Source organism: Amblyomma maculatum, chromosome 1 (assembly GCF_055883805.1).
Source record: "Amblyomma maculatum isolate TAMU_Amacu chromosome 1, ASM5588380v1, whole genome shotgun sequence".
NCBI lineage: Eukaryota > Metazoa > Arthropoda > Arachnida > Ixodida > Ixodidae > Amblyomma > Amblyomma maculatum.
The window spans coordinates 449009587-449037369 of NC_139344.1; positions in this window are offsets into that span (position 1 = coordinate 449009587).

The following is a 27783-nucleotide window of genomic DNA, read 5'->3' on the forward strand; positions in this document are numbered from 1 at the left end:
TTAACATTATGCTTTATAATTCACTCTTTTCGTCAGTTCTCAACTACTACTTGCTGGTATGGGCAACAACAACAGTAGAAAGCGTATAATAAGAAATATTGCTAAAGCTTCTTACCTCGAACATACAGGACCAATATTTAAGCAGCTAAAAATGGGTAAAGTAACATCTTTGTATACCTACAGGCTTTTGTGATTATATAAACAAGACATCAATAAAAAGGACAACACACTAACACTCATAGCAGCGCTTCAAGACAACACACACATACTACCAGAGCATTGGCACGTTACAGCATGCCGGACGAACTATGTCAAGCAAATGCTTCGCTTCAGGCTTCCTACCATATTAAATCAATAATTTCCTTATAGTGAAGATTTCTCTCTTCCTCCCATTAAATTAATCCGTAAAATGTTTCTATGAATGCATATTTTTAAATTAAGTGTTCTATCTTGCAGCATGTCTCTGTATTATTTTCATGTATTTTTCCTAATTTACCTTGTGCTTTTTTGTAATCTAATTATTTCTCCATTCATTATTTATTGTGTAAGCGTGACTTCTCTGCTGTTAAATGCCATCACATACAGGGGCAGCCGCCCCGTCAAGCTGCTCTTTGAAGCAGCTTTTTAGCGGCTGCTCCTTTCCTTGTATTAAAGGAAAAATAAAGTATATTATATTATTATTATTATTATTAAATTGCTGTTTTGTATTTCACAATGTGATGCATAGTGCACTGAATCTTTCAAGAGGTACCTGTGTAACATTTAGAATATTACAATGCAATTTTTATTAAATACATTAAATATTAAATAAAATTACATAAACATGCAACATTCCTATTCAGTGGTCCTTGTTTGGAAATGCTGACAGTTGTTATTAAGACTCTTTGGGGGGGGGGGGGGGGGGGTCACTGATTTCAGTCTACTGCATGTTTCCTTTTTTCAGCCATTCTATGAACATCTTTGCCTATGTCATTGTGCAAGTGCATGCAAAATGTTTTCAGCCAGCAGCAAGAGGCTCATGCTAGTTGGTCACTGTCTAATAAGGCCAGTGCCCAGCAAGCATTTGCATGCCTGTTGCTTATGAGCTTTTTTTTTTTTTAAGAATAATTCTTCTCAGTAATTTCCTCTTGCAAAATAAACTGTTTCCTTCGTTAGTTGCCTTGTTTTCAGCCTCAATAATTTCTCATTACCAAGCCTTTGTGTTATTCCTAGGCCCTAAATTAACACATCACAGCTTGCAGCTCGGCGGCCTATGGGTACTCATGTTGTCTGAGCATAATGCAGTGGCCCAGTTGATGGAACTTGACTGTTAGATTTGGAGAACCCTACTTCGATTCTGCCTTGGTGTCTGCGTTTAGATGGTGACTAAACACAAAGCTGGCCGTGCACTGGGCAATCTCAGTGTATGTTAAAAAAAAGGCGCAGTAAGCTTGTGCACATCCCGACTATGACATTGCTTAAAACTTGACATGCTAAATCCTGTAAACAAAAAAAATCATGTTCTCAAAACGTATTGGCAGAGGATGTACAGACAGCACTAAATGGGTGCTTGAATGAAGACATAGTCGATTTGTTAATTTTCAGTAGGTGAGCGGCGGACCGGTTACCAGGAAGTGTCTGTCATATGAGAACAGATGAAAGGAAAAATGATAGTGGTATTGATTATTAGAGGTTATGACTTATGATGACCCACATGTGTACCGACGACCTGTAATTGCAATTGATTAGAAATGAATAAAATGACTTGTAATGATCAAATGTCTAGCAATGACTTGTTACAACTACAATTGATCCATGAGTGCTTGGTATTCCAGCCAAGCGGCAACAAGTCCTGTCATTGACACCGCTCAGTAAGAGTCGCTTAAGCACTTGATGTTTTATGTGTATGCGCTGTTATGTGTACGCATGTGTATGCCCTGTTCACAAATGTGGAGCACCACCAAATTGTCTGACAGCTGTTCCGATTTTTGAAGACATGTGCCACACCAAAAGTCCTGTCCATGAAGCTTACTATATTTAATCAACATCAAGCAACACAGGGAATGAATATACCCCTTGTTAGCTATCAAACTAGACTGTTTTCTGCAGTGCAACACACCATACCGCAATTCCTATTATGTCAAAAGGTAAAAATACGGCCAGCAAAAACAAAGATAATAGCAAGGTTGAGTCTTTCCCAATCTTCATACAAAGAACATATCTGTAATAAAGAGAGGGGGAAAATGGTAGCACATCTGTGGCGCACATTGCAAAAATAAAGGAATAAAATAAAATTCTGCAATAGCAGCAACTAGTGAAAACGTTGTCTGTGCGTGTCTCTTCCTGCTTTTTCCTCACATCCAACTTCATAAAACCTTTCTTGCCATTTGTGCGTTAATTGCAGCCCGAATGTTTCTGCAATTGACGCCAATCGCAGCCCAAATGCTTTGTGAACACAAACTCGACCTAAGGACAAAAGTTTGTGCTGGTCACGGGTCGTTTACAGTACGGAGACAGTAAAATGGAGCCGTGTAGAGAGCACAGTATTGTATTAAAGCCACCGACGACCACAGACGTGACACAGGCGTGATCACGCGCACAACTCATTACTTCGCCACGAGACGTATGCACACGGTGCACAGCGCGCACACAGGCGCGCACACACACACGCACACACACACACATACGTCGAATAATATTATACATCATAGCATGCGCGTTGGACGCGGAAGCTCTTTGGCCATCACCGGAGACGCACTTAGTCACAAGGACGATTTCATCGCACGTTCTATTCTTTTTTCTTTTCACTGATTCACGATGTGCTTGGCGGCCTTACTGCGCCGCGAAAGGGGCCCAAATGCTTCGTACGCTTGCAGCCGGATGCCGAAACGCAGAAAGTGATTTCAACAGTTGCAGAGAAATAGACTGCTGGAGAACGAATGCTGACAGAGGAAAAAACGAACTAGTGAGCGCACAGGCCAAACAGCAAAACACCCGACTGCAATCTTCGTTGCTCACTTCGGCTCGGCCTGTGTTCACCAGAGTGGCTTCCATGAACAGCCTCAGCAACCGCGTTAGCCATTTTACCTCATGACACAATTTTTTAGCCGCAAAAAAGCAACGGCACAGATTTAGCACAGCGCAAGAATGACAATGTTTACATCTCAAAGCCGGGACGGGGCCAGCACGTCCCTGCTTTCCCCTATTTCGCTACTTAGGTACCTGCCGTCCTTGTGTCTTAACTAAGACGGCACTAGAGTCGTAATCTTGCAAGCGACTTATTCAAGTCTAGACTGAAGCCCAGTCTTGGCTCCAGTCTTAAGCAGCCATGCTAGCGGCCTATCCTTAAGACTCCAGTTAAGTCTGGACTTAGCTAAGACAGTCTTAAGATCGTTTGTGCAAGCGCGCCCTGATCCCAACTGCCCACCAGACATTCTACCGGCCCGTGCTAAGCTTACCTCTCCTTTGGAATTCACCCTGGTATTCTTTGCGACTATTGGTTACGCCCCCTTCACATGTCCAATTTCTTGATTGCGTTTAGAGTGTAAGCATCTTATGTGTTTCTGCATGCTTCTTGCCACATAGCATTACACATATATTTCTTTAGCTTATTCTGAACAGAAACTACGACTTTCTGCGCAATCACATTAAGAAGGTGCGATTATCAAAACCTTCATTATTTACTAAGAATGAAATGCTTTTAGTCTCTTTGTCGCTTACCTTCAGCTGACATCGAGCCAAAATCGAGAGCTAACATTATTGCAAAAATTTACAGTAATTCAGGAGCATAAGGGCATGGTATGACATTTAACGAGACGATTGAGTTCTTTTTTCTCTAAGTAAAAGTACAAGACCAGAATGTGTTCCGGAAAGCGCCGGTCCGCATTCGCCATATTTGACGCTGCCTCTTCTTAATTTGACAAACAGTCTCTGTAGTGGTTAAAACAATAATGAAAGAAATCATAAAAAATAGTATTGTTTACTCTGAATCACAGCACTGCACCGCAGAAATGCAACGGAGCCCTTAATTGGAGATATCCAGAATGTCGTAAAAGCCAATAAAAATATGCTGGGTCCCCATCCACCTGGGGATCAGGGGGAAGGAAAAAGTGGACGAATGTGCATCACGCGCACATAACACTGAAATAAATCACCTCAACATACGCCGTAAAGACTGCACCAAATTTATAATGACTAAACTAAGAGCTAAATGGCAGGCTTTATGGGACAATGAAACAAATAACAAGCTATACTTGCTGGATTGCTGGAAAACGTATCAACAACCTTAGATATGCGGATGATACCACTTTAATGGCAGAAAGTGAAGTGGAACTCAAGAGACTTCTGATGCGCGTACAAGAATAGAGTAAGAAATTTGGGCTTAAAATGAACATTAAAAAGACAAATATCATGGCGTCTTGCCCTATCAAGCCCTGCAGCACCAAGGAATAAGAAGTGGAAGCTGTGACAGATTTTCTCTTCTTGGGCTCCAAGACTACCCTGGAAGGATACTGCAGCAAAGAAATTAGGAGACGCCTGCTTCTGGGAGAAAGAACCATGGTTAGCCTTGACCGCCTAGTAAAGAGCAGAGACATTCGTCAGCCAACCAAGATCCGTATAACTCGTGCTATGGTCTTTCCAGTTGTGATGTATGGATGCGAGAGTTGGACTGTGAAGAAAGCTGACCGCCAGAGAATTGACGCGTTTGAATTGTGGTGCTAGCGGAGACCCTTGAGAGTTGCTTGGACTGCCAGAAGATCAAATCAGTCGATATTGTCGACCATAAACCCTGACTGCTCATAGGAGGGTCAAATTCCAAAGTTTAAGCTTAGCTACTTTGGACATCTCATGAGAAGAGAGGAGTTGCTGGAGAAAGATTTGATGTTGGGAAAGGTTGGGGGTCGCCGGAGAAAAGGTAGGCAGCTAACGCGATTGTTAGATGGCATCTTCGAGGCACTGCAAATGAAGTTATGTGATGTCAGGAAGATAGTGAGAGACCGGAAAGCGTGGCGTAACATGGTCCATAGGGCCACGAAGAGTCGGACTGAACTGAACTGATAATAAACATATTCCACTTCACCCAAGGTTTTTGCTAGGAGAGAATTCCATTGTGGAAATTTCTTCTATTTTTAATTTTTTTATAGAAGAAAAGCTAATAAACAAACTCTTAGTTATTTTTAACAAGAACTGCTTTACCTTGAGTTTGCACATGATGGCCTTAGTTACCTATGTGCATAACGCCCAACACAACACAACACATTCGTGTCCATTCTAATTTAACTATGGTAAGTTCAGTGGTTAGCTCTAAACTTATATGAGCTAACCCCCAAATTTGGCCCTGTGGACGTGTGAATTGACCTAGTGCAAATTGTTTCATTACAAGGCAATATTTATTAAAGTTCTAGGCTCATGGAACGGAATATCGTGCGCGAGAGTTGTGCGCAAGATGTGCACGTGATCTGTGCATGGAATCTGTACGATGATGTGTCACTTGGCATTCATCCTGATGACGTTATCAGAAAACAAAAAATGCTGTCTCCACCGGGAATTGAGTTTACATCCATAAGATTCCCAGCCGAGAGGTTTAATCAACTACGACACGCCCGGGATTGCTTTTTTTCAACATTCGTGATACGCACATCATAATTCTTCTTGTCTGCTCTGAGGATGATAGTAGCGATGACAATGACGCTGCAGTTAGTGATAATGACACTGATGACAGTAGCAATAAGAATGACGGCGCGTTTAGCCGATAGTGATAATGAGAACAAATGTGATGTACCGTGTGCAAAAGCAAAACTAGGGATTTCGTAATTCTGCAGTGTAGAGTCCACAGTACTCTCGAAATTTTTACCACTCTAACTGCAGAGAGGCACAAGAAAACAAAGCTGCATAGCAGCAGCTTGGCAACAAAGCTCCACACGTAAACATGGCATACATCATGTGGTCAGGTAAGCGATTTAAGCCGCTGCAACGAGGCAAGACATAAAACAATGCACAAGATAGCGATTGTTATAACAAAAGACAAAATAAATTATTGTTGGATTGCTGCCAGAAAAAGGCTTAAATTTACAGATGTGGACTTCTTGCCCGAACAAAATGCATTTGAAACTCTTTAGGGCGGAGAGTGTGAACAAATGTGTTGTCTGGGTCATACTTGCTTAAAGTGATTGGCATATTGATTTCCATAGTTTGTTCTGGTACTGGTGACAACCCATTGGCATTTTGATCACGTGGCCGCAAATTTCTCCCTAAATCTTCGTTTGGCGAGAAATATGATTAATGAAATAAGGACAGGAAGTGAGAACGGAAGGTGATACATTAGTTGCCCTTCATATATAATGCTAATTGATATGATTTTATGATCCAAAAAAGAAAGGACGGGTGCGAGCTGTGAAATTATTTCTTTTGACGTATCTTATTCCCCTCTTTTGCGGACGCGGGTGTTGCTTAACTTAATTCACTTATTATGAGTATGGCGAATTCAGCGATGACATCTAAATTTGTTGGGCCTCAGACAATTTGACTCTGGATGCCCGAAGTTTGACTTTTGAATTTGAGAAAATTGTTGTCTAATCTAATTTAAATATATTCATTTCACTGGTGGCTTATAGCCGTTCTCCCACACCCTACTTGATGCCTCTTTTTTTTTTTTTGCGCCTGCCAGCTCCTCATCGTCTCTTCCTGACAATCTCTATTTTTGAGTGGCCAGATGTTGCCGGTTTGCTCGCCTCAACACTGAAGCAAGCCCGGAAGAACGCAAGTGTCACTACGATGCGTCTCACCGTCATGTTTTGTTCGTCCCGGCGATGAGCTGTTACTTTTAGGCGGTCCCATTCTTTTGTCCAAGGATGACTAAAATTTGAATTCCTCCTCATCTGACCGAAAATGGTGACCAGCATAATTTGAATACGGCCAATTCATTGATGACCTCAAAAGTTAGGCAGGTGACGGTTAAAATATGGACCCTCAGGACGGCAGCAATCTGATGAGAATTTTTGCGGTCTAAATGAATATGCGCAATTCAGCCGTTTCTCCAAATTTAGGTGAGGCACCACGAAAATCCGGCCCTCTGATTCCCTGAACTTTTACCCGATCCAAATGTGGCCACAATCGATTCCTAAGCCAACTTCTGTGTGATAAACTTAGCGATGGCTTCCAAATCAAATTGCCCACGGCAAAACATGGCACTTGGAACGCCAAGGTTTGACTTTTTCTAAATTTGGCCAAAAGTCGATTTTGGCTATCTTGGCCAACTGAAGTGCTGCGTTCATTGTTTAAGTAGGCTAGTACCAATTTGGCGTGCTTAACGTATTCTTCGTGCGTGGGACGAATAAAGCCTGATAAATGGATATGTATGAAGCGTCTTGCGGAAAGGGATCTCTTTGCGAAATATACGCCCCGAGAGATGTCAGCCCATGACTTCAATACAATGATTATGCGGCCACTCACGAAAGGATCCACAACGACTTTATGCTTACACCTACTATTAACTATGGGAGAATAATTCATTTCTTTTTTTTAATGTGCGCCCGAGCAAGAATAGACGTCTGCCTCGCGTGTTCACACAAAAAAAGACATCATGAAGGCAAGTTGGACTTGCGCCCAATATGGCCTAATATGGTAAGGATGTGCTTTACTATGAGTAGTGTTCAAATGATAATGCCAACTTAATTTTTTTTTTACCATTGGATTTGCAAAACGTTTGTAGTTAACAATGTAACGTTCGCATATTATATGTTGTTTGGAAGATCAAGTTCTTCTGGAATGCCTTTCTTTTCGCTCTGTGCAGTAAACGTATCCGTTTTTATTATTTGTTTTCTAACAATTGGTTTCTTTTTTTTTGTGTCAAGTAAACCTATCCGTGGGTATTGTTTGTTCTGTAACAAAGGTGTGTTGTTTTCTTTATATATGCATTCCAATATGAAATCACTTGCTGTGTTCTTGTAATATTGGATGTTTTGGTTGTCACTTTATATTATGTCCAAACTCTGTATGAACGCAGGGTGTCAAGGACCCAGTCAGGTGACCACGCGTGTCACCTTTAGCCCTGTCCACCCAGGCAATTCGGCTTTTGCGCGAGTTTTCTGCGTATGCGCGAAGTCGTAGCGGCGACCGATGAAAACAAATTGGACGGAGTTGACGGCGTTTCTCGGCGCCGCCAGTGCACGGGGGCTGGCGGCAACGAACAAACGGGTGGCACGGTGACCGTCATATGCTTGTCAAAGCGATGCAAACCACATCTGCCGCGTACGGTTGCCACTCTCTAGGCGTGCCGGGATGCAAGACGCGGTTTGTCAGGTTTCTTTCGGCAAGCCGCGAGCAACAATGACATGAAGCTTGAATTAGGGCCACCAAGAGTGAAGATGTGAATGGCCGACCTTAGCAACCGACTGCCTACTCTCGACTGCTCAAAAAACACTTCGTTACAGGTATGTATGCATCTGAAGGAAATGTGCATGATGAAAAGTATCTACTGAAGTTTGCTGTGTGCACTAGACCGTAATATTTAGCATAGTAATAAGGGAGTAAGTAAGCCCTATCATTTGACCAATATTTAGCATGTTTTATCGCGACTGCCGCCTGACAAAAAAGAAAAAAAAAATTGGCGTTTGTTGTGATGCAACGCCGTTCGCGAGCCGAGTGGTTGAGTTGGTTATGAGGTTCGCGAACGGCAGTGCATTACAACAAACAACGTATTTTTTTTCTTGTTAGTCACGTGGAAGTCAGGATAAAATATGATATTAGCCTAGAGCACACACCTGCCTGTGATATCTGAGCTACCTAGCCCTTTCACACATAGATGAAAGAAAAGACAAAATACATCGCCAACAGGCCCCGTAACACTAAAACAAACACGCACTGAAGAAATCCTCATTACAGCTATCCCTGGTGTGTTACAGCCTGGGTGCAAACTCCAATAGGTACTTTTCATCATGCATATTTCCTTTAGATACATACATAGATGTAGTATCTGTGTTTTTGCCGCTCGGAGCATATGACGCGCAGTAGTTTTGTTTTGCCTTACAGACCCGCATTCGTGCTCACCAAATCATTCGAATCTTGTTCCTTCGGTGTACGCAATCAGATGCACTTCATTAGGGAACTTGATAATCGTCGTCTTCGTCCAACTGTTTGCAACGGCAAGGAAACCGCCCGGCACAAACGAGTCTCCTGGGGAGTTCATGCTCGTTCACTCGCAGACTGGATCGCTCTGGACGTAGAACAGCGTTGGTTCCTGACCTAGATGCGCATTCGATATGTAGGAGATGCGCATTTGTCACGAAGTCGTTGATTCCGCAGAAATCGCGGCGGAGGCAGAAAGGTTGTGGATTCTTTCACAACAGAATGACCATTCTCTGTGCACCAAAAACCTTTTCACCACGGCGACCAGATCCGTTCTGAGAGAAGAAACCGTCTACAGCGCTGAATCATCTATTGCCAGACAAATGCCGGGCATGTCCTGCAGGTGTGCAATCCGGCCGGGATATGTATACACACCCCTCTTCAGGGGCTGTGTATAAGTGCCTCTCTGCCAAGCTTCGTAGATGAAAGCCTATAGCTGCACGATTGTAGATGACGAGATGAGGAAGCGATGCCCATTGCACCATGCTGGTGCCGCGGTGACCGCATCAGGCTCGGTAACTCAACAAACCCCGCGCATATGCGCCGCTCGTATACAAGTCACAGGAGACGATTCTATATAGCTCTGCAGCATCAACAAACCACTGACCGCTTCGCCCTTTGAGATCGCCCTTTCGCTCTCTCTGCCTTCGTCCGCGCTCTCCTCTCTGTCGTGAACCTGCACGCTGAGAGCGTCTCATTCTGTCACGTCGAGCACGGACCGCGCTACACGCGCTTACGATACCAAGACAGTATATGTGTGCGTTATGAGTGGATTGTGAAAACGCTGTAACATTCCCCGTACTGCGTGAGCATGATATACTGCAATCACTGTCACAACTTTCAGCCCCGAGTGCAAGAAAGGGGGGAGCTTTCGTTTTCTACCTGCGTTGGCGTGGCCATTTCATATTGTGCGTTTTCGCGTCGGCTGCTACACTGCCGTCCAATGTGTTTCTCGCCCGCTCCCGCATGATGGCGCCACATCCTCCCGCAAAAGGCGGATTCTGTCTAAATAACAATACACTCAAACTCAAACAAAGATTGCCTCGTGCATTTGCGGAACATGCATTGATTTTGAATTTGATCTCTGTCCACTAGTACGCTTTTACGCAATAGGGTGTGGTAGGGGACCCCTAGGCAACCATACAGACCATTTAGGATCTACACTTACTCTTTTAGGGTTCCCTAGAGCGTACTTTAAGCCTTTTCTGTCCACTGCAAACAATGTTCAAACTGCGTTTACGAAGCTTTCGCCTTTCTGAAATCTGATTCCGCGAACTCCAAAGAAAAAAAGAAAACGGTGCTTTATTATGAACATATGATCGTAAAACAAGTATGGAAGTACAGTCAATGTATATTTAGCGATCATTCCTTTTTGCCTTCGGGTTTAAGTGGGCGCCGGAGTTATCACCCGTGTGGGTGAAGTGAAGCGAAAATATATTCACAAATGCCCATGTCCATTGTGGGCCTAAAGCATTACAGATTGACCGGTGTAACATAGACAAGGAATTAAGATCCGTCAAATCATACGTGGTATACACAGAGTTCATGTGTTCTCAATCAACCTTATCCGAGGAACAAAAAAAAAAGAGGAATTCAGTTTGGATACCCCTACCCGCTTGCCCTACAATACAATGAAATGCAGGCATTGATTGTCTTTTTAGAGTTCTAAAGTAACATTCGAATGTTGTGAATTGGAAATGTAGTTATTTCGTACGTAGTGCCGCTTTTATGAGTTCATTCCGCTAGTAATAGTCCTTGTGTGCCCAACCCTGAGCGTGACAGGATAGAAATATAAATGAAAATGATACGTCCGTTTGTTCCATAAAATTTTTACGAACGGTTTAGAGTTTAAGGGATAATCAAACTGGATTTTATAACTGCGTTGTTATCCCTCATGACCCAGCCTGACACACATACCAAACCGCTCATATCCGTTCTCTTCTATCTTCTTCCTGGCCGCTTTGAACTGTCGCCACCAAGAATCCAACAAAATCTCGGCGGCGGCATTTATATGCGCATTTTAGACAAACTTCTTCACCGTTACGGCTTAGTCTCTACTCGGTATACCGGCTCAACCTATTATTGTTTACAAGAAATCACCTGTTCAAAGGCACTCGAGTAATCTTGCGTCGCCGAACGTACCGACTTTAGAAGCCTGGAAACTGTCCCTGGGCTTGAGTGTCTGCGACAGGGGCGCCAGGGTTGTTCTTGGAAGAACGTCGTTGTTGAGGTTAACACGCTCCACAGCATAAGTGAAGGCTCGCTCCTCTTCGTCCGAGGGCCCCGCATCGAAGAGACCTCCTGCAAGAACATCAATAGCAAAGTCTCAGATTTCGCAACGTTATCAACAGAACGTATTCGCACAGAGGCATAACGCCTTACCGCTGAAGTGGTTGGATATCACCCTGCAGCGTGCTTATCGGAGAAGATGAGTTACAGCAGGTTGCCACAATATCATAAATAGGAGTGATCATGGATAAAGATTTTAACTGGCGCCATAACATTGATGCCCTGTGTAAAAAGTTGTCATATCCTTGCTATACATTAGTGAAAGCATCTAAATATTTTCCGACTAATAGTCTAAAAATATTATATTTCAGTTTGCTTCAATCACAGCTTGCATACTGTATTGAGACCTGGGGTCTTACATACCCATCTTATATTGATCGTCTGGTAAGGTTGCAAAAAAGGGCTCTTAGAATGATCAACTTCGTTGCACCTAGAACTCCAGCGCAGCCTTTATTTAAACAACATATCATACCACTAACTAACATAAGAAACCATCGCTTAGGAATTTTTGTACACCTTGTGGTTTGCAACCCTATCATCTTTCCTTTAGTTTCATTCAAGTCCCCTCTGTCCAGTTCTCGTTCAGCCGCACATGGAAAGTACTTACTTCCAACATCTAACAATCATTATGGCCATAGATGTCTCTGTTTCTGTGGTGGTAAACTTGAAATGCTATCCCATGATTAGTCATATCCTCACCTAATACATTTAGAGCACTGAGGAAATTTTTCTTCATACAGAAATGTCTCAATAAAGTTGCTATTTGCATACTCTACCTGTGGCGTAGTATTCTGAATAAGAAATCACCTTTTTTTTCTCGTTTCTTTATTTTTGTCATGTAATATATTTTTAGTCTCTATCGTGTTGTTTTGTATTACAGTTGTTTCATTTCGCACTGGTAAATATGTATTTTGTTTTCTTCCTGGGTCGTCAGCAGACATACATTTATCCATTTTGGGATCCACGACTAGCCTCTGGCTAAGGATCCTTGAGTGTCTGGTGTAATCCCTTGTCTGCTTTGAAATAAAGAAAGAATTGAATTGAATGAACCTGTAGCGGCCCGTTCCATGATGTTTACAGATTTAGTATACAAGCGCACCGATTAGAATATCTCGCCAACCATGCGTCAGCTGAGAGTCCATTTGTAGCAACCGCCAGACAGTATATGTCTGAAAGCTTTACCGGCGCGTGCAGGAAACGCACGAACAATTGCGCAGTTTTTCACGAAAAGAAGCATTTTACTGCAAACCTTGCATGCATGTATTGCATACAGTGCAACACCTCAGGGTAAAACTGGATGCACAAGGCTTATCGAACATTAAGCTTTCGGTTAAGGCATGTTTTTTTTTTCTTCACAACTACGCGCATGATCAAAGGCTCCCTTGTGACTGAGTTTGTTTCGGACGTTGCCATTTCTACTTTTGCGATTGGGTTTCCGATGTTCACAAGCGGAAAGGATATGCGTACGTTACACCCAGCTGAAGCCTGTCTATAGCTGTGGGCAAGAAATGCCCTCAAAATGTTCAGGAATATTGTCACGTAGTGGTGACGAGGTCGACGACACAATTGAAGGGTCGATGATTGCACTAAAGAAACTGTTTATTTGGGCTGACTTGCGCCCGCAAAAGAACTAAGCAACTCGGCGGCGGCGATAGAAACAAACGCGCTCGTCGATCGTCGAACAAAGAATGCTCGTCACACTCGGCAACGTTCAATTTAAAAGCTGCACAGAACAATCTAGATAACGTCGCAAACAGCTACCAGCACGGGCTGGAACATTGTGGAAACCACCCTAGTGGCCGGAACCTTCGAGACAGATCTCGGTGCATCTTGCGCTACAACAAAACTGATAAAGGTGTGACTCGCTACATCGAGCATTAACAAACAAAGATTACGGAACTGATACACGGTCCAGAATCAGAGTGATAAGCCTGTATGCCGGCGGCTGTTAAAAAACAACAAATACTGTTTTGAAGGTTTCGCAGCATTACTCCCCCTTAAAAAAAACATCGCCTCGATGTTCCAGAACAAAGAAACTTAAACATAAACACTGCAAAGTTTAAACACCACAGATTCTTTAACGCGCGTAATATGGCTTCAGTCGCACAACATGTACAATTTCTGGGCGTGCGCGTCGCCGTTGTGATGCTGACGTTCCGTCGGGAACGACTTCATAGTCTAGTGGTCCGACGCGGCGAAGGATTTTGTACGGCCCAAAGTATCGACGCAACAACTTTTCACTTAATCCGCGACGGTGAATTGGTGTCCAAACCCACACTTGGTCTCCTGGATTGTACTCTGCGTGGCGTCGTCGTAAATTGTATCGTCGGCTGTCGGTGCGCTGTTGGTCCTTAATACGCAGCCGTGCGAGTCGTCGGGCTTCCTCTGCACGCTGCAGGTAGGCGGCGACGTCAAGGTTGTCCTCGTTGGTTACGTGCGGCAGCATTGCGTCGAGCGTCGTCGTGGGCTCCCTGCCGTACACAAGCTTAAACGGGGTCGCTCTGGTCGTCTCCTGGACTGCAGTGTTATACACGAAGATCACGTACGGCAAGATGGCGTCCCAGGTCTTGTGTTCAGCGTCGACGTACATAGCGATCATGTCCGCGATCGTTTTGTTCAGGCGCCCCGTAAGGCCATTGGTCTGGGGATGGTACGCAGTTGTTCGTCGATGGCTTGTGTGACTGTATTCCAGGATGGCTTGCGTCAACTCTGCCGTAAACGCCGTTCCCCTGTCCGTGATGAGCACTTCTGGGGCGCCGTGTCGCAAGAGAATTTGTTCGACAAAAAATTTGGCGACTTCTGCCGCGGTACCATTTGGTAGTGCTCTTGCTTCGGCGTAACGGGTAAGGTAGTCAGTGGCCACGATGATCCACTTGTTACCCATAGACGAAGATGGAAAGGGGCCGAGGAGATCCATCCCAATTTGTTGAAAGGGCAGGATTGGGGGTGGAATCGGGTTTAGTAGTCCTGCTGGTCTGATCGGCAGCGTCTTGCGTCGTTGACACTCACGACACGTCTTCACGTAGTGGGAAACTTCGGCAGGCAGTCGCGGCCAGTAATACTTCTCCTGGATTCGACGCAACGTGCGCGCAAATCCGAGGTGGCCTGCTGTGGGCTCGTCGTGCAACGCCTGCAGAGTTTCTTGCCGAAGGGGTTTAGGCACTACGAGAAGCTGCGCGGTCTTGTTGGGTGCAAAGTTCTTCTTCACGAGGAGGCCATTGCTTAACCTGAAGGATGATAAATGTCGCCTGAACACACCAGGAGGGGAAGCGGTCTTTCCTTCCAAGTAATCGGCTAGCGCTTTCAGCTCAGGGTTTGATCGCTGTTGTTCTGCGAAACTGCTGGCGCTTACCGGTCCCAAAAAGGCTTCATCGTCATCGTCCTTCGGGGGAGAATCGAAGGGAGCGCGGGATAAGCAGTCTGCGTAGGAATGCTTCCGGCCCGACTTGTAGACTACAGTCATCTCAAATTATTGAAGTCGTAGGCTCCATCTGGCAAGGCGGCCGGCAGGATCTTTCAAATTAGCCAGCCAGCAGAGCGCGTGATGGTCGCTTACCACCTTGAATGGTCGGCCGTATAGGTATGGACGAAACTTAGAAGTAGCCCAGATGATCGCAAGGCACTCCTTCTCGGTCGTCGAGTAATTTACTTCGGCTTTTGTGAGAGACCTGCTAGCGTAGGCGATTACTTTTTCCTGTCCGGCAGTCTTCTGGACGAGAATGGCTCCTAGGCCTACACTGCTCGCGTCGGTGCGAATTTCGGTCTCGGCGTTTTCATCAAAGTGGCCAAGTACAGGAGGGCATTGCAGGCGGCGCTTAAGTTCGTCGAAGTCTTCTCCTTGCGGCGCTTCCCATTTAAAAGGTACGTCAGCCTTTGTAAGCTGCGTCAACGGTTCGGCGATCCGCGAAAAGTTTCTGACAAATCGTCGATAATAAGCGCACAGCCCAAGGAATCGGCGCACAGCTTTCTTGTCGGCAGGCGGTGGGAATTGTGCGATTGCAGCTGTTTTCTCCGGGTCTGGGCGAATACCGTCCTTGCTAACGATGTGACCTAGGAATCGGAGTTCTTCGTAGGCGAAATGACACTTCTCTGCTTTTAGCGTTAGCCCCGATGACTTGATGGCTTCCAGCACTGTCTGTGGTCTTCAAAGTTTGACGAGAAGACAACAACGTCGTCCAAATATACCAAACAAATTTGCCACTTCAAGCCTGCCAGGACTGTGTCCATTACTCGTTGAAACGTGGCTGGTGCGGAGCAGAGGCCAAATGGCATCACCTTAAATTCATAAACGCCGTCCGGTGTGATGAATGCGGTCTTCTCGCGATCTCTTTCGTCGACCTCAATTTGCCAATATCCGCTCTTCAGGTCCATCGATGAGAAGTACCTTGCATTACAGAGCCGGTCGAGAGTGTCGTCGATGCGGGGAAGTGGGTAGACATCCTTCTTCGTTATGCTATTCAAGCGGCGGTAATCAACGCAGAAGCGAAGTGTGCTGTCTTTCTTCCTGACCAAAAAGACTGGTGCCGCCCAGGGGCTGTTCGATTGCTGGATTACGTCATCACGCAGCATTTCCTCAACTTGATCGCGAATGGCCTGGCGTTCTCGCGGCGATACACGATAAGGGCTTTGGCGCAGAGGTCGGGCGTGTTCGTCCGTTATTATGCTATGCTTGGCCAGTGGTGTTTGTCGTACCTTCGATGACGATGAGAAGCACTCCCTGTAGCTTCGAAGCAGACTGAGAATCTGGTCTTTCCTGTTGTGGGTCAATGCCGGGTTGATGTCAAATGTGGGCTGACGGAATAGGTCCGGTGCGTCTTCCAGCGTTTGGTCGTGGAGGGAGAATACATCTTTGAGCTCCGCTAATTCGTCGAGAAAGACGATCGTGGTGCCCTTGTTGAGATGCTGGTATTCTTCGGTGAAGTTTGTTACCAGAACCTGAGCTTGACCTCTCCGGAATTTCGTCATGCCTCTTGCGATGCCTCTTGCGATGCCTTGTGATGCCTCTAAGAGCAATTGGAGATTTCCTTCGATGATGCCTTCAGCGGTTTCGATGTTGGCGCTACCTACGCAGACTGCGATACTGGATCGGGGCGGGACGTTCAATTCTTCGTCGAGGACGTTTAGAGGGATGTGTTGCATCGACGTCGTCGTAGCAGAAAGGGCTTTGTCTGCAGAGAGCTTGATGAGCTTGGATCGCAGGTCGATGATAGCCCTATGTTCATTTAGGAAGTCCATGCCTAAAATCACGTCGCGGGAGCACTGCTGCAAGACCACAGAGCTGGTGGGGTAAGTACACCCATTTACGGTTATTCTTGCAGTTCATCGTCCCGATGGAGTAATCAGGTTGCCACCTGCGGTGTGAATCAGCGGGCTGTCCCAAGCGGTGGTAACCTTTCTGAGCTGAGAGGCTAACGGTCCACTAATGACTGGATAGTCAGCTCCGGTGTCTACTAGGGCAGTGACTCTGCGACCGTCGATATCAACTTCAAGGTCACTTGTTCGCGTCCTCGCATTGCACGTGGGCCTTGGTGTCCGATCTCGGCTCCGTCGTTTCTTCAGGTCATGGCCGGGGCATACCGTTGTTACTTCGCTGGGCGGCTGTATCTGCTTGCACTCTGGTCGTGTTGTCGTCGATGTCGTCGTGTGGAGCGGCGATGAAATGGTTGCGTCGTCGTTAGTGGTCGTCGGCGGCGGAGGATCTTCGTCTTTTCGCCGTTTAGCAACCTCACCTCCAAAGGTTGCTGCCTTTAGTTTCCCCTACGGGGGCTTGGGGACCTTCCGCGCACAGTACCATCATAGTTACGTCCTGGCGACGCAAAGCGGGCCCTGTACGGCGATGGAGACCTGAATCGACGGCTTGGTGGCGCAATCTCACCGCTACGCAGATAGTTGTCGATTTCTTGCGGTCGTTCACCTGGGCGTGGTCGTGGAGCGTCGACTGCAAATCCGCGGAGACCGATTCGTCGGTACGGGCAGTGCCGCAGAATGTGGCCGGCCTCACAGCAGTGGAAGCATAATGGCCGGCTGTTCGCTGTCCTCCATGCGTCGCACTTCCTGGGGCTTGTTGGTCGTTGGTAGGCTTGGCGGGCGGGAGCCAAGGAGCGGTTTTCAGGAACAGGCCGGTAGCGGCGAGGGCTCGAAAAGTCATCACGTCGGGGCGGAGGGCGACGTAATGCACCAGCGTAGTTCATCGCTGTTGCCTCTTGTGCTGGAACAGTCGCAGCCATCGCTTCAGGAACGCCCAACGCCTGCTGGACTTCTTCACGGACGACGTCCGCGAGCGTCGCCACCTGGGGTTGTTGCGATGATGGCTGCATTCGGCGGAGCTCCTCTCGCACGATCTCCCGGATGAGGTCACGAAGGTTCTCTCCACTTGCAGATGCGCTGGGGTAGTGGCTTGAGGAGTCTGGCTGAAGTGGCCGCTCGTAGTAGCGCATCCGGGTGTACAACGTCTTCTCGATGGCAGACGCTTCCGTTTCAAATTCCGCCACTGTTTTTGGCGGGTTTCGGACAAGATTTCCAAAAAGCGATTCTTTGACGCCTCGCATTAAAAGTTTGACTCTCTCACCTTCAGTCATGTTAGGGTCGGCGCGGCGAAAGAGGCGCTTCATCTCCTCAACGTACGCTAGGACAGACTCGTTAGGAAGTTGCAGTCTTGACTGAAGAAGGGCCTGGGCTTTTTCCTTTCGGCCGATGCTTGAAAAGGCAGTCAGAAACGCTTCCTTGAAAGTCTCCCAATCCTTCATAGTTGCCTCATGATTTTCGAACCAAACTCGGGCATGTCCTTGAAGAACAAAGTAGACTTGCCTAAGTTTCGCGGCGTCATTCCAGCCGTTGAAATCTGCCACACGGTCGAAAAGGTCCATTCAATCTCCCGCATCTTCATCCGGTAGTCCATGGAAGCAGGGGGGCTCCCGGGGTTGGACGAAAATAACCGGTGCTGTAGGCTGGGCCATTGTCAGCGTCGATGCCTTCCGAGATCGAATGGGGTCAAGCAGTAGACCGTGTTCGGGTTGTAGGCCTTGAAGTCGGAGGCTGGCTCGGTGACCTGTAGGCTGGTCTTCCAGGGCGACAGGAACACGGCTTGGGTCTTCGCTTCAAGGATCAAAGGCAGCACCTCCACCAGATGTCCCTTAGTGGTGACGAGGTCGACGACACAATTGAAGGGTCGATGATTGCACTAAAGAAACTGTTTATTTGGGCTGACTTGCGCCCGCAAAAGAACTAAGCAACTCTGCGGCGGCGATAGAAACAAACGTGCTCGTCGATCGTCGAACAAAGAATGCTCGTCACACTCGGCAACGCTCAATTTAAAGGCTGCACAGAACAATCTAGATAACGTCGCAAACAGCTACCAGCACGGGCTGGAACATTATGGAAAGACACCCAAGTGGCCGAAACCTTCGAGACAGATCTCGGTGCATCTTGCGCTACAACAAAACTGATAAAGGTGTGACTCGCGACATCGAGCATTACGGAACTGATGCTCGATGTCGATGCTCGAAAGATTACGGAACTGATGCACGGTCCAGAATCAGAGTGATAAGCCTGTATGCCGGCGGCTGTTAAAAAACGACAAATACTGTTTTGAAGGTTTCGCGGCAATGTGCATCAGCTGCACGGTTGGACATGTTTCTTGTCAAACACGCTGCCTTGCGTGCCGGCACCTGACGCACTGCACGTATGATATCTGGCACTGAAGTCTTATTCCTTACTGTGTAAAATAAGAACTGATGTTGAAATCGCCTGGCACAAGGAGATCTTTAAGCTCGATTCAAAGGATTTACCCCTCTCTACTGCCTGAAAGCATCGAATACCGCTTGCTCTCCCCAGTTTTCACAAGCTGGTGATGTGCGATTTCACTATGCCAGCAACCTGACAAACAAGCAGTTCGATGGGGGAAGTGCGAATAAGAGAAAATTCAACCGTTTCACCACCTGCCGAGCAAGCATAAGACTGAGGGAACGCCATTAAGAGCTTCCAGTAAGAAATTTTCTTACTGGAAAGATTTCGTACGAAGTATGCCAGCCACGGCCTTGGCACGGTCTGTAAATGATGCTACCGTGACTTGCTTCGTTTGTACTCAATTTTCCTAACTATAAAAGATTTGTTTTCGTAAAAAATAGATGCTTGCTACCTCGTGAAACTAACATATTACCTGCCGAAACTATCATTCTCCTTCAGCGTTCGATAATTTATCTCTGTTAAGTGCAGGTACACTCCCTAAGGCTGTTTTCTGCATAGAGGTTCCTTTCCGGCCGTAAAAGTGCAACGTCAAGCGCACCGATCCCATAGCGTTTGTAGACACGGTTAACAATTCTTAGTACATAAAAAGGAAGATTTTACGCTCATGTAGACCCAAAACATTATATTTCTCGTAGTTGACAGCGCCTACATATATCCAGCAGGCGAGGAGACAATTCCTGACAGAATTCAAGCTTGGTTTTGTTTTGAGTCCGATTTGCACAATTATTTATCCTGGAGCGATCACTGGATAAATTCGATGACTTATTATCCTGCTGTAATGATTTATTTCCAGTCGATTTTATATGGTTGGTTCGTTCGTGCGATTTAACGTCCCAAAGCTACTCAGACTATGAGAGACGCCGTAGTGGAGGACTCAGGAAATTTCGACCACCTGGGGTTCCTTTACGTGCGCTGACATCGGACACCACATGGGCGCCTTGCTTTTCGCCTACATCGAAAAGCGGCCGCCGAGCTCGGGATTCGATCCCGCATCCGTGGGAATCGTAGTCGAGCGCCGTAACCACAGTGCGCCACAACGGCGGCGTGGTCGAATTTATACATTTGTTCCTTGAAACAGTATTGCAGCTGTAATGAGGCTACTGTATTTTTGTGTTGCTATTATGTTCCTCTCAGCTATCTTTCTTTATTCTCCCTTACGTCATGTCAACTGTATAATAATTGTTTTGCATGAAGTTTATTACACATTCACTTAACCCATCATTCCAATAAAAGGCAAATATTGAGACTGCATTAAGATTGCATACCAAAACAAATAAATGAATTGTAAATGTAGTGTTGACTCCCGGCTATGTAGTTTGTTGCAATAGGTCCTTTCTCTGCAGAGAAATTGCAAAAAAATATTTAAATATACATTACCCAATGACTGCATTGAAACTAATATAGCACAATGCATAGTTACAGAAATCCGAGCAAATCTTCAAGCGTAGTCTACGAGAAAGCTTGCAGCGCCACAAGTGACTCTGCCTTAGCCGTGAAATTAATCAAGGTTCAAAAGTAGCGAAAGGTAAATTTGCTTAAGTTGTTCTGAGTCATTATTTGCTTGATTCCTTACTGTAGCTTAACCGCGCCTAGTAATATAAGTTGTGTGCTCTACGAAGAGCAGACACATACCACCGTGGAGCTTTTCGACTCAGGCTTTCAAGTCCAGAGCGTCACAAGATGGGAAAGGCTACATCATTGCAGCGACGAACACCACCGCCAATAGAGTCCGCGCACAACAGCAGCCGAACTATGACGACCGTTGAGCACCATTGCGTCCAGCGCCATCTACATCAACAATCGCATATATAAGAAGCCCGCTTCCGCGAAACGTCTTCAGTGGGCACGTTGGCTAAACATCTGGCAGCGTCATGTCTAACCCGCTTCTTATTTTCACGCAGGTTGTTAACGAAACCTCTACTGTTAAAAGCAACAACCATTGTTTTATCTAGCTGCCATGCCCACCAAATGTTGTTGCGATTTGTTGTGCAGCGCGAAATTTTCTCTTATCCTTACTGATGCTTTGTGGGGACATAGAATCCAGCCAAGGTCCTACCATCCAGGAACAGGTAACTGAACTACTATGACAAAAGAACATACAGAAAAGCCTTGCCGAAATTGAGACAAAAATATAAAAGTTTGAAGCTACTCAAACGCGATAACAGAAGTCAGTGCTAGGGTCTCTGATATTGAAAGAAGCGTTCGCAACTTTCAAAACAAGCTCACTGACTTGGAAGATCGCTCACGACGGATTAATATTCTCGTTTATGGCATTACTGAAGAACCCGATGAAACGCCCCAGGAACTTGCCTCAAAAGTAGTTGAAGGTGGGTTCAAAGACGAATTAGGCATGACAGTGTCGTCTACAGAAAGAATACACCATATTGGCCGAAAACAACAAGAAAGACCGCGTCCTATAATTCTAAAGTTTATCGACCATCGCGAACATATAAGGGTGCTGCGTAACTATTATTTATTTTATTTATTTTTTTATTTTACCCGCAAGGCCAGAGGCATTACAGAGGGGAGTGGAGGGTTCAAAACGTAATAACCAACAAATAGAAAATAACGCACACAAGCCAGTCAACAACATATACAGTGTTGGCTATGGCAGTACGAAAATGATTAATGTTTTCAATGCTGGCGAGCTGGGCGGGTGGTTCCAGTCTGTGGAGGTACGATGGATGAGAGACTCGCAGCATGTTTGTGTCCTGAATAAAGAAATCCCAGCCTTGTGTGCATGATCCAGTCGAGAAGAGATGTATGAAGGCGGGGGAATCTTGGGGCAAGTGTGAAATATTTTATGCAAAAAACAAATGCGCTAAAGTTTACGACGAGACGCCAGAGAAGGGAGGTTTAAAATGCGCTTCATTGCTGGAATACTAGCGGTACGATGATAGTTGTGCAGGATGAAACGAGCGGAGCTATGCTGAACCATTTCAAGGGCGTGAGTTAGGTTAGTACAATGTGGGGTTCCAGATGAACGCAGCATATTCTAGTTTAGTACGGATAGGTATTTGGCACAAGAGGAGTATAAGAATGCAAGGGGTGGAAGAAAAATCACGACGGAGATAACCGAGCATGCGATTAGCATTGTTAATTATCGTTTTAATGTGAAGTGACCAAGTAAGACCTGAAGGGATTTCAATGCCTAGGTAACGGTAGGAAGTGACGGATACGAGAACTGTGTTATTTAGAAAGTAGAGCGTAGGAACTGATTATTCTGGAGACACGTAAGAATTTACATTTAGAGATGTTAAGATCCATTTTCCATAAATTACACGAGTTAGAGATAGCATCAATGTCAAGTTGCAAGGCTCTAGAATTGTCGGAGCGGTTGATTTCACGAAAGACAACACAATCGTCAGCAAACAAATGAATGTTAGAGGATACACAGTTCGGTAGATCATTAATTTAAATGAGGAATAACAAACGACCTAGACGGAACCCTGAGGCACACGAAAGCCAACGGAACTTAAGGAACAGATAAGATTCTTGACAGATACAAACTGGGAACGGTTTAAAAGAAAGTCTTCTTTCCAACGTAGAAGGTTAGGTTGAATATTTAGTTGAGATAGCTTAATGAGGAGGAAACTGTGAGAAACTTTTTCAAATGCTTTTTTGAAGTCGAGAAATATGCAGTCAGCTTGTGAATTGCGATCAATAATAACGTGAAGATTATGAGAGAATAATGACAGTTGGGTTTCACATGACAGAGACTTTGGGAAAGCATGTTGCGAGTTGGTGAAGAACGAGTTATTTACAAGAAAGTTCACAATATTTGAGAAAAGGATGTTTTCAAGTAATTTGTATCGTATACTTGTTAATGATATCGGAAGCTAATTAAGAGAATTTTCGCTACTTGATTTGTGGACGGGGACCACCTTCCCGACTTTCCAGTCGGCAGGAGAAGCGCCGGTGTCGAGGGACTACTGAAAAATCTTGCAGAGCATGAATGGTGAGTACGTGCGGGTGCTTTCCTAAAAATTAGGTAGTGATTAGGCCGATAAACTGAAAGATACGGGTACTTCAATTTCTGAAGAATTTTCAGTGCCAACCAGGCAAAAAAGGAAGAAACTGTGGGAGAGCACGTCCGAAATTAGGAAATCGGGAAGGAAGGTTAAGTTAGTCTATGACAAAAGTAAGTTTGGTAATGAGTTCTTTGTATGGAACGGCGCTAAAAATAAGAGGACACCTGCAGGGAAACGCATTGAGCCAAGCAAACAGGCGTCGGAAGGGCAGCAATGAATCGATACAAGTGCTCAGGAACCTTTTCAAAGTCTGAACCTCAATGCACGGAGTATACGTAATAAATCAGAGGATATGGAGAGTATTTTATTAGCGCACAGACCTGATGCATTGATCACAACCAAAACAAGGTTACACGCTGAAATCAGCGACTTCGAAGTGAGACCACCCGGCTACCGAATCTATCGAAAGGATAGAAGTTCAAGAGGCGGCGGAGTTGCCATAATGTTAAGAGATAAATTACACGCGATTAGGCTGCCTGACATATCTGGTACTGACTCCGTCGTTAATTAAGTCTGCTTGAAGGAGCTTAATCTAATTATAGGAGCATTTTATAGGCCTCCTAGTACTGACACTACTTTCTTTAATGAAATGATTTGCTTTTTATGCGAGTGCTCAAAATATTCAAATAACTTTCTTTTAGGTGGTGCTTTTATTATTTCATCAAGACTAAAGATTTTCCTGAAGCGTTGTGAAGCTTTGCAGAGCCGTTTGTCGATATCATTCTTTTCCATGACTTAATCCAGCTGATAAGACATCCTACACGTATTCAAAATTGTACCGCCTCTATTTTAGATTTATTTTTTGTATCGGGTGAATTGCTTCATCGTGAACCAAAACTGCAGGTTATGGATGGCATATCGGATCATAAGATCGTATACTTGCACATACATCTCAAGGCCATTACGAATTGCAAGAATGAAAAGCGTGTATTTCCGGACTTCACACGTGCTGATGACGTGGTGTTTTGGATACATTAGATAGCTCCTTTTCATATTTCACTTCTTTTTGTGAGTCTGATTCATGCTGTGTCATAAGTTTATGGTTAATGTTTAAAATCTTGCATTGAAATGTGTGAATGAGTATGTGCCCCGCAGTTACAAATTTGCACACAAAACTAATCCCTTTATCACCAGTGAAATTGTTCGTCTAAAACGGAAAACGAAAAAGATGAGACAAAACATCCGGCAGTGCCTTTCTGCGGCCGACGTTCTGAAACTTACGGGCATGCACCAACAGCTCAAGAGTTCAATAAAAACAGCAAAATATAGGTACCACAATATAACAATGAAAAACTTTCTTCTTTCATGTCCTGCTAAGTTTTTGCGACATTTTTCATCTATCTCCGCTATGTCCATGCAGATGTAACTGTCACTGACAAATATCCAATAGCGCATTCTTTTATTCAGTTTTTCTGCTCCATATATACAGATGACGATGGCAAGATACCGCAGTTCGCAGCAAATAACACGAACCCTCTGATAAATAATATATGCATATCTGAAGAAGGCGTTCTATCGCTCTTACTTGATATTGATATCAAGAAGTCGCAGGGAATTGATTGGATACCCAATAATTTTCTTTTCAGGTATGCAGAATGGTTCGCTAAATATCTGTCACTCATATTTAGGAAATCTCTGTCAAATGCAGTACTTCCTAACGACTGAAAGTAAAATCACACTGATACCCAAATCAGAAAACAAACCACTTCTTTCGTCTTACAGACCAATTTCACTTTTGTGCACATGCGGAAAAATTATGGAACATATCATCTTTAAACACATATCCACTTATCTTGAAAAACACAATTACACAGATCCTCGGCAGCACGGTTTCTGCAGGGGGGTATCAACGGTCACAAAACTACTTGAGGCAGTACATGATTTTGCGGCAGCTATAGATAGACAGAGCCAAATAGATATTATCTTTTTAGATTTTGAGAAAGCGTTTGACGGGGTTTCCCGCCAAAAGCTGTTAGTAAAATTGCAACCAATACTTAACAGATTGCTTTCCTGGATAGCGGCGTATCTTTCGTCGCGGCACCAGTGCGTGTCGATTGAAGGTGCGTGTTCCAGTTATGAGCCGGTCCAGTCGGGCGTTCCGCGCGAGTCTGTTCTGGGGCCTCTTTTTTTTTAGTATTTTTTAACGATATCACCAGCAATGTGTCCGTTGAAATAAAACTTTTCGCAGATTACTGCATTATTTACAATGAAATTAAACATCCAAATGACCAGTCTCAGTTAAATTTATCGCTAGCTAACATAGAAAACTGGTACGCAACATGGAAAATGAAAATTAATAAGAAGAAAGTAACAATGACAATCACTTGTAAATGGAAGCCCCTAACCCTTCCCTACTCCATTAATAGTCACCTCCTAGCATTAAAAGGTATAAATATTTAGGTGTAATTGTAACCTCTGATCTCAGAGGGAATGAACATGTGTGTTACTTTGAAAAAAAGGTGATGCAAGAACTTGGTTACTTGCGAAGAACCCTACGCCAGTTAACTCAAGAAATAAAACTTCTAGCTTACAAAACATTCTTCAGGCCACTTCTTGAATACGCTTCAGCAGTATTTGATCCTTATACTAAGATGAATATTAACAAACCTGAAAACATTCAACAATTTCAGCAAGGTTTTATAGTTCGTACAGTCGGCACACTTCAGCAACTGCTCTCGTGCAAAAAGCTCATTTAGATCCTCTGCAGTTACGTCGCTTTGATGAACGACTGAAGTACATGCATATTCACTACCATTCTACGCTAGGAATAAACCAGAAGCTATATATCGAACCTACTATTCGGCGCTATATGCGTGCAAATTATTCTAAAAAAAATGAAAGAATAAACCTGCAAACCAACGTGTTTAAAAATTCTTTCTTCCCTAGAACAGTCAGCGAGTGAAACGCACTTCCTGCTGATATTGCAGAATGCCCGACCGTCGAGTCTCTGCTATCAAATCTGAAAAAAGGTTCTTGATATATTCACGTGTAGTGCTTCTTTATTACTATTGGCGTTTCTGTGCTGTACTAACTTCAACTATCCCTCTCCCACTACTTTTATATCCACTCATCCCCTTCCCGCAGTGCAGGGTAGCAAAGCGGTTGCTTTTACTGGTTAACCTCCCTGCCTTTCTTCCTCCTCCTTGGCGTTTCTCGTACATGTGGTTTGCCGTTGTTTATCTGTCCGGGTATTTTGCTCCTGTATTGCTCTTTCCATTTCCTTGAGAAATGTGGTTTCATATGTCTGCTTTAATTGTATCTTTTTTATTTTACCGTCTTTTTATTTTGGTCACGTTCACTGTACGAACAGCATGTTGATGTGTAAGTCTTTTAATCCATTTTTTTTGGTGGCAGGTCGACACTGGGATGATGATATTTTATTTCTTAAGTGTTCCTCTTATTAAGCTGGTTTTTCTTTTCTGCTGTGTGTTTTATTCTTTAACAATGCATGTAACCCCCCTCCTGCCTAAAGCCTTCTGTGAAGGCTGGCAGTATTTCGGAAATAAATAAATAAATAAATAAATAAATAAATAAATAAATAAATAAATAAATAAATAAATAAATAAATAAATAAATAAATAAATAAATAAATAAATAAATAAATAAATAAATAAATAAAATTCGAAGCCATTATATTCAAATGTTATGCTACCGCTTCTCATATTTCGCGGAGATTGCGGGGGCCAGGTATCAAGGATCGTTCGATCGATGATAGTGAGTGCAGCAGTTCAACACGTAAACATGAACTAGATCACTACAGACTCCACCGATTAAACGACTCCATTGACTTTCTCGTTAATCCTTAGCTTGTAAACTACCATCCTATCTTGTATCGTGCTTGTTCTTTTCTACAATGTCGAAGCATTGTTTTCTTTCTCGGTATTCAGGCTGCCAAACACTGAAACATGATCACCGCTTCATTATGTCGTCGGTCATTAGTTCCAGCCAGGCGGGATGTATGGGTGCGCCAAAAGCTTGGAACTCTTGAGTTTATATCTTTCACTGGAGCCGCTCCGGTCAAAAAAGACAAATATTATGTGTCAGATACCTAGTTCGAAGCCTAAGGGCAGACCGGGCCGGTAGCACTGACTACACCATCCTCCTCCCCGCAAAAAACTAGATAACTATAGAGCGACATAGGAGACAAATATGCGAGAAATTTAAGAAGGCACCTGTTTAATGACTTAAAATGAGAAAGCAGTGAGCGATATGAAATTGCAGGGACAGCTGAGTTAAAAGGCTGTCAAAAGGACTGAAAGTATGCCAACGCAGTAGTCCGCAAAGCCTCCATGAAGCCCCAAAATGACATCACAGTTATACATTAGGCTTTTGATGGATTAATTCAGCAGTAACTCGAGCTCTCGCCCTTTCGAAGACCTAGCACAGAGCACCTATCAGTTCTTTCCTCCACTGTACTTAGAACCGGTCGTTAAAGCAAGTGTATCTTGCATTAACCAGGCTCTTTCCGGTCACTCGTTGTACCTGTAATCATGGATTAATGCAGCAGTAACTCGAGCTTTAGCCCTTTCGAAGACCTAGCACAGAGCACCTATCAGTTCTTTCCTCCACTGTATTTAGAACTAGTCGTTAAAGCAAGTGTATCTTGCATTAA